Source organism: Mustela lutreola, chromosome 13 (assembly GCF_030435805.1).
Source record: "Mustela lutreola isolate mMusLut2 chromosome 13, mMusLut2.pri, whole genome shotgun sequence".
Lineage (NCBI taxonomy): Eukaryota > Metazoa > Chordata > Mammalia > Carnivora > Mustelidae > Mustela > Mustela lutreola.
In genome coordinates this window covers 28,889,557-28,897,619 of record NC_081302.1, presented here as the reverse complement: position 1 = coordinate 28,897,619, position 8,063 = coordinate 28,889,557, and the positions used below count along the sequence as shown (strand labels likewise).

The following is an 8,063-nucleotide window of genomic DNA, read 5'->3' as shown; positions in this document are numbered from 1 at the left end:
GCCCACTCTCTTCTCTAGGGAGCAAAATGGAGCTTATAGGGCAGTGAGTTCTCTTCCCAGATATATTTATGCTACAGCCTATGAGCCCCCTTATCCCACACAGAGTGCCCAGTGTTCACAAGGACTGTGGAAGCTCTGCCCACTACTGCTTCTCATATATCTCCCACAACATATAATAAATAGACACATTTAATCTGAGCCCTTCTTCATCTCCAGCCTGATGCTTAGGGGTAAGATGATGTGAGAGCCACTGGAGAGCCCAGAAGGATTAAGAGGTAAGTTGACAGAAGCAAAGTAGTGCATCCAAAAACAAAACAAAAACTATGAGTGGTATAATCTTGCAAAGTCACTGAATCTAAGTAGACCTCAGTTTCCATATGGAAAATGCGAGTGGTAGAGTGCTCCTCCTACCTCATTGGGCAGATATAAGAAATAGGTAAAGTAAAATATGTGAATATTCATTTGTCAAACATCTGATGATTTATAAAGGCAAGAAATTTGCTAATCACCCCATCAAAAATCTTCTCTGAGCTCTGCAGTTTGTCTGACCCTGGAGTCCCCCTATAAGATCCTCAAGGGACACCCCCAAGTATAAGACTTTGCATAGGACCTGACATTAATGTATTGTGTGTCCATGAATGTGTGTGCGTGTGTATGTTTTATGTGTGTGTGTGTGTGTGTGTGCGTGTGTGTGTGTGTGTGAATGCCTGACATGTCCATCTACTCTTCATATTATACCTCACATCCTAAGAAATCAAATTACTTGTTATATTCTTACCAGGAATAAAATAGAAGAATTTATTCTAATGACTACCAGACAGTAGAATAAAATGAGCTTCAGACCACTGTGAAAGAGCATAATGTTCTAGTTTACCAGAAACCAAGGAAACCTAGTATATCCAGCAGCAATTTTTCTTCTTTCTTATTCTTTCTTTGTGGTGAAGCTGAGAATAATGCCCTTGGGTTTTTCTCACTATATATGTAGATGGGGAGCAGAAAGGAGCTGTAGTGGTGCAGACTCAGAGAAAGTGCAATTAAAAAGGCTAAGATAATTTGTTGGTCTTCCAACACAGTGTTTCTTTACTATTGAAGTCACCTCAAATCAACAATTTTAACATAATGCAATTCAACAAAAATATTATTTCAGGCATAAGAAAATTTTATAGGAAGAAACATATTGGATGAAGTATTGCTTGTGGTATAATTTTAATTCTGAAAGATCTTGCTAAGAGGGCTTATTTAAATAGGTTCTCCCTGAGATGAATATTTAGGGGGAAAAAATTCCTACAGGATGATTTATAGCAAAATTATATGAACAGAATGAAGGACAGAAGAATTTTATTAGAAAAGGGTCTCATTTCCACAAAATATAAATTATACCTTTTAGAAAATATATTGAATTTTATTAATATTCTGTAGACAGCCTGAAGTGTTAATCTCCACCCCTACCTATAAGACTTTCATTATGATGTACAAGGTGTATTTACCCTTTAACCAAATAATTTTTGAGCAACTCGGTGGAGCCTCCAGTTTACATATCCTACAAAATATTTTCATTGAAGCTACAAAGTCTTATACTTTGTTCCCAACATCCAATGATATATATGTGACGGTGTATATTTTATATACATGTATGCAAGTTTTTGGTGCTACCACACAAGAACACATAATAATGATAAATCATGTATTTGATATCTCAAAGACTGTTTCCCCAATATTCATCGTTACTGTCATTTTCTTAACCATTATTTTTAAGGATAAAAGAAGTCTGAAGTTTTTAAATGCTATGATTAAAACTGGGCCTCACTTCATCTTGAAATTTATAGTTAGAGGAATTATTTAGGGTAGGCCACCGAGTACTGTATATCTTCCTAGCATGTGAAAGTGACCTCATTTAGACCTTGATGACTAATATTTTTGATGAGGAAATCGACTTATTATTATTCAAAGAACTTGGTTGTAAATCCTTGCCCAGTCTCTACCGGTCTCAAAAATTGAGCCTTTCTTGGGATGTAACTTTCTTGTAGCAAACACAAGTGAATTGACCACTGGTACAGTTAGAGTTTCAGCAAACATTTAGATTTTAAATGATTTGAAAGTGAAGACTGACATCAAGAATGAGGACAAAGCCAGGAGATTAAAAAGACTAGACTCATTTTGAGTTCTAGATAAATATTATCAAGAATTTTTCTCTTAAATACAGGCATACAAAATGTAGCACTCGATATACTTCCTCCTGCCAGGACATGTAAAGGGAGCACAGCCCCCCCCCCCATTCTATTCAAAATACCCGTAAGATATACCATTACAAAAATTATTGTTATTTATAAAATGGGAAGAACCTTGCTTAAAAAGCTGGGCCTAAGTTAAAACCAGAAGCCAAGCCTTTCCTTACATCGTAAAAAAATATTTCACTGATTCCCTGCTGGGTGCTGATTAAGGCCAGCTTTTATTCACATCTCCACAAAGAGGAAAAATACTGAAGACAAATCTCTTCAAAGTACCTGATTATTTGAAATTATACCTGGGCATTTCACCCAAGGTCATATATAAATTTGAAGCCCCAGAGAATTACACAGGAGGGAAATCTCTGGTATTTATTATTGGTCACAATGACAAGCATTTCCAGGTAATGGAATGGAAGTACAAAGATAAATTTTAGCACAAATATTTCTGGTTTGCCCTCAGAACAAATGTTCAAATTCAAGAATCCATAGCCTCTTCATATGGATAAAAAGAACTAAAACAAAACATTAGACCCATCAAGATATGTCTCTTAAAAAAAATTAATGGCATGAAAAAGGTATTTTAGACTCATCATTACCAACCTATATGGAAACACCAACATGATTCTCTAACCATGGAATTTCAGAGCTAAGAATTTGAAGAGACCACTCTCTGACACACATCTTCACGTTTGAGGATACAAACTCAGAGTTGTCATGTGTCTAATGTCACACAGCCAACCAATGGCAAAGTCCGGATCGAGCCAAGGTCTGTCTGTATCTGTGTATATCTTAAGTTCTGCTATTTTTCAGGACCACCTGGCTCAGGCAAAGTTCAACATTTTCAAAGATATCAAATGTAGCCTTTGATTTTCAGGGGAAACAAACCAAATCAAAACTATCTCCAACCAACAAAATTTGATTCTTCATATCCTCCTCGGTGGCTCAATATGGTTTTCGTAAGTGACCATTACAGATGAACAGCTGAAGTGTGGATGTTTTAGAATGGGGGCCTACAGATAAATCTTCAATAAATTTGAATCATTAGTTTGTATTATGGCCTCTTATTTTTTTATTGTAAATTCATGTTCATTTTATTCATTTATGTATGTATTAACCCTCACCATGTTCCAGAAAGAAATGAAAATGGCATAGAAGTTACCTAGGCATGGGTTCTATATTCTTTCTGTCAAGCCTCAACACACATCAGTCAAAAATTAATAGAATAGAGCAACTGGGCAGTGTTCCTTCTTCATTGCATCTGATGACTTGTCCTGGGATCCATCACTGCTGTGAATATTTCAATATCTGCCCAAGACGACAGGGAGAGGTGAAGTCACAGTTACCACATAATACAATTATGCAATAAATCAAACACAAACTGCTCATTTCAGTTATGTTGCTTATATCCCTACAGAACTGACCCAATTAAGAAAATATGGATTATTGATTTCTAAGGTTTATTCCTAGATATTACATAAAAAAATGGTAGGCTTTTATTTAAGCAACGTGGCTTTCCCAAAGTCTCTTTAAAGCAATTCTAGGCCCAAAGATAACCAGTCCTGGAGAAGCTTCTTACTCCACCGGCTCGTCGTTCAGCTGCATGCTATGGTCACTCAAGCACTGATAGTAGCTATCAATGAATTTTTGGAGTATCAGAGGGAAAAAAAAAAAGAGAGAAGAGATGAAATTTTCTCTTTGGCAGCATTTGGTGACTTTAAAATAAAAAGTCAGCATCCCCTCTGCTATATAAGCTCAAAGCATCACGTTCAATGGCATCTCTCCAAATGGCCTGGATTGTATTCCTCGCTTGCCTTGATTTATCCCCCTGTTGGCCCCTGCAGGAGAGCATCATTTTTTTCTCCTGCCTTCTGTCTTCTATATTTCATTTCAGGTGTCTATCGAGGCAACGAAAGATAAAGCTCTCTGCTTTCCCTTGTACTAAAGTTCTATATGGAATCAGTTCACCTGTCTGTCACTCCTCATTAAATTCTTACCCTCTTCATTCACATCCTGATCTTTGCAAATGAACATTTGCTTAATAAATGTTCCCAAGACTAACAGTGCAGAGTGAAAATCCCACACAGCAGTAAATTATTAACTCAGTCACAGAGGGAGTGCCATATATGACTTTTCAGAATGAGTTATTATGTGGATCATCATGTAATTATGAATTTTTCAAGCCATGATAGAGGAAAATTGAATATTTAATATTTTATGGACATATTCTACACTGAGGACATCTTTCAAAATTTTATGATAATTTTTAGAGTGAGCGAAGAGCTGAACAAAAGTTACAAAATAATTGCAAACTTGAATATTTAATCACTAGGGACATTGTTGGTTATTTCTCAAATTATATAATGTAACCAATGCTGTGAACTTTTAATCATAGTGTATTCAAATGGGGGAAAAAGTGCATTAAAATCAATCTATAAATACGTTTTGGTTGTTTAAGAAATAAGAATACAGAGCTTAATGTTGTCAAATTGAGACCTTAAGGCATAAATATTCATGTGGGAGGTAATCTTGAGTGACTTGTTCTAGATGAGCTATTGTTGAACAAAAACTTTTTTAAATGAACCATTTCAAAATGTTTAAAATCAAAACCAAGGCATAAACACTAAAATATTTTGAAGGTCTTGGCTGAAAATAAAATGGAAAAATGAAATCAGTGTTTGTCAAAATGTTTTTAAAAACCTATGATAAATATATTAGAGCTTTGGTAAAAAAAATAAAAGGAAAAATTAAAACAACAAGATTATGATATGAATTATCCTATTTATTTACACAATTCATGCACTCATAATATAGCACTTCAATTATCACCCATGTTTTAACCTTGAAAATTAGAATATTTAGTGATTCCAAATTAGTTCTTAACAGGTTCCTCTTTTTTGCATGAGAAGGTCATTTCCCAGTGCTAGAATACTAATAAACTTTAAGGACATTTGAACTCAGAGGTTTTCAACACTGGCTGCACATTAGTATTGGCTACTCCTACCCCTCGGGCATTGTGAATTAGCTTGAAGTGAGGCTGAACTCTGATAGTTTTGAAGCTTTTCAAATTATTTTAATTTTCAGTCATGGGTTAAAACCACTGACACCAATAAGGCTGCCCTCCAGTTTCCAGAGGTCAAAACTTCATATATCCTTGTAAAATCCAAAAGAATCACTTTTTAAAAACATTGGGTGTATAAGAGCACTGAAGATTCAGGGATTGACTAGTAAACAACTCTGGCCCTCAAATTGCATGTAATCTAACGAAACACACACATACATAACTGCAATTCAGTGCAACTGCTGCTGTTAGAAAGGTGTACACCAAATAATAGAGCAGTGGGGAGAAAACCAACATTAAAGGCACCAAAGTCAATGTTTTTAAACCTGAAATTTGACTAAGAAAAAAATTATTATACTATTTCTTTCATTCATTCATTCAGATACATATGCCCCCAAAATATATTAAATGACTATTGTTTTTTAAATATTATCTTCTAGGGGTGCCTGGGTGGCTCAGCAGGTTAAAGCTTCTGCCTTCAGCTCAGGTCATGATCCCAGGGTCCTGGGATCAAGCTCTGCATTGGCCTCTCTGCTCAGCAAGGAGCCTGCTTCCTCCTCTCTCTCTCTCTCTCCCTAACTCTCTGCCTACTTGTGATCTGTGTCTGTCAAATAAATAAATAAAATATTAATTAATAAATAAATAAATATTATCTCCTTTTCATGACTATGGAAGGTTACTGAAAATAAGGAGTGTGTATCAGTTAGCTATAGCTGCATAACAACAACAAAGTCCAAGTGACTTAAAACTACAACTATTTATTTGCTCATGTTTCTGCAGGTTGGCAATTTAGGTGAAGCTCAGCAGTTTAATCAGAGAAGTACATCTGAGTTACCTCTAATGATCTTTGAGGAACACGAGATTTGATAATAATGCCTGCACTTGCCAGAGAAATTGAATCTTTTTAGTGGAACAAATTGATTCTTTAAAAAAAAAAATCAGATCCATATACTGTGGAAAGCTTTAGAGGAAAAAGACACAAGTCAACTACTAAAGTTGGGATACCAGTTTTCTGCTCAGTCTTTATCCATTACTGTTTCCCAGCCCTGTAAATAAAAGGCGGGGATCAGTTATTCCTCTCTGCCTGAGACCCTCCCATTTGGAGACCCCTCTTTTGCCCTCTAGGACAATAAACCAGAAGCGGGGTAAAAGAGTCTTACAAATTAGTATTGGTCTCCAACTTCTACTAAATGGAGTAGTGAAGAAGGAACAAGACCCCAACAAGGTATTAATTCACACAGGTTTCCCACTCTCTTCTGGAGTGCTGACACTTCCACAAGTAGACTGGGGGTTGGGGAGGAGGTAGAGAAGCAAAGACTGTTCTTCAACACCGGATTACTGGGGACAGAGTGCTGAACCTTGAGGCCATGCGTTTTTGTTTTGTTTAGTATTTAGACTTGCTATTCTTTTTGTTTGTTTGATACTTATTATATGTCTTCCAGATAAGAAAACTGAACTTAAACAAATTTTGCTATATCATAGACTCGTATGTTAGGATTCAGGATAAGATGAGTATTAAGTACATTCTAGTAACTCTCCTCATCTTGGCTTTCTCTTGGTTTATTTGTTTGGTTGGTTGGTTTGTTGGCTGGTTGTGGTAAGAATAACTGCTTGAGTTTTTTTTTTCTGTCCTACATTTATGTTTATTAAAAACTGACATAAACAAACAAAACCTGTACAAAAAATATCCCCAATCATGTATCACTTTGAAATAGTAATCTTGAGAGACATTATCGCCTAGGACCCCCTCTTCCTCTTCCTTGGCCTCGGCCTCTTCCTGCAACAGCTTCCCTTTTCTTAGATTTCACCTTTGGTTCAACATCCACAGGTAGTGTATCCAGAGGTAAGCTGTCTGGTAGGATAAAATATCAAATGTTATTTCCTCGAATACTCAGTGTTTCCAGCTGTACTGGTTCTCTACTCTTCAAAGTCATTTTCACAGCTTTAAGATGGGTATTCATGCTGACATCTACACCTGTGATTGTTCTACGGACCTGTGTTCCATTCTTTAATTCGATGGTTACAGTTTCATGACTCAATTTCATCAAAAATCTTATGAACTTCATCCTAGCGGCGCCGTCACTGTTTCGGTGGGATCGTGCACAAAACCCGACTACCCAGGTCCAAAAGTCTAGGAGTATCAAGTGCTTGAATTTTTAAGTGTACAGTAAAGTATTGTTAACCAGGGGCACCTGGGTGACTCAGTTGGTTAAGCATCTGCCTTCAGCTCAGGTTAGGATCTCAGGGTCCTAGGATCAAGCCCCATGTTGGGCTCCCAGCTCAGCTGGGAGTCTGCTTCCCCCTCTCCTTCTGCTCCTCCTGCACCCCCGCACTCATGTGCATGCTCTCTCTCAAATAAATAAATAAATTTTAAAAGTAGTATTAACCATAGCCACAATGTTGTACAGTAGATCTCTAGAAGTTACTCATCTTCTATAAATGAAACTGCCATTACCCACTGAATAGCAACTCCCCCTTTCCCACTTCTCCAGTCTCTGGAAACCACTATTCTGCCCTCTGTTTCAAAGAGTCTGACTATTTTAAATATCTCCTATATGTGGAATCATACAGTATTTTTCCCGTTATTGGCATATTTCATTTAACATAATGTCCTCAAGTTTCATCCATGTTGTCACATATGGCAGGATTCCTTCTTTTTTAATGCTGAATAATATAGTTCTCTGCACATATAAGCCACGTTTTTCTTTATCCATTCATCCATCAATGGATAGTTATGTTGTTTCCATATCTTGCCTACTGTGAATAATGCTACAGTG

The 8,063-nt window shown here is 36.6% G+C and overlaps 1 pseudogene; it reads right to left on the bottom strand.

The window, feature by feature from the left end:
- Positions 1–6,902: 6,902 nt before the first annotated feature.
- Positions 6,903–7,421, bottom strand: LOC131813866 (small nuclear ribonucleoprotein Sm D1-like; annotated as a pseudogene).
- Between the last annotated feature and the right edge of the window lie 642 nt (positions 7,422–8,063).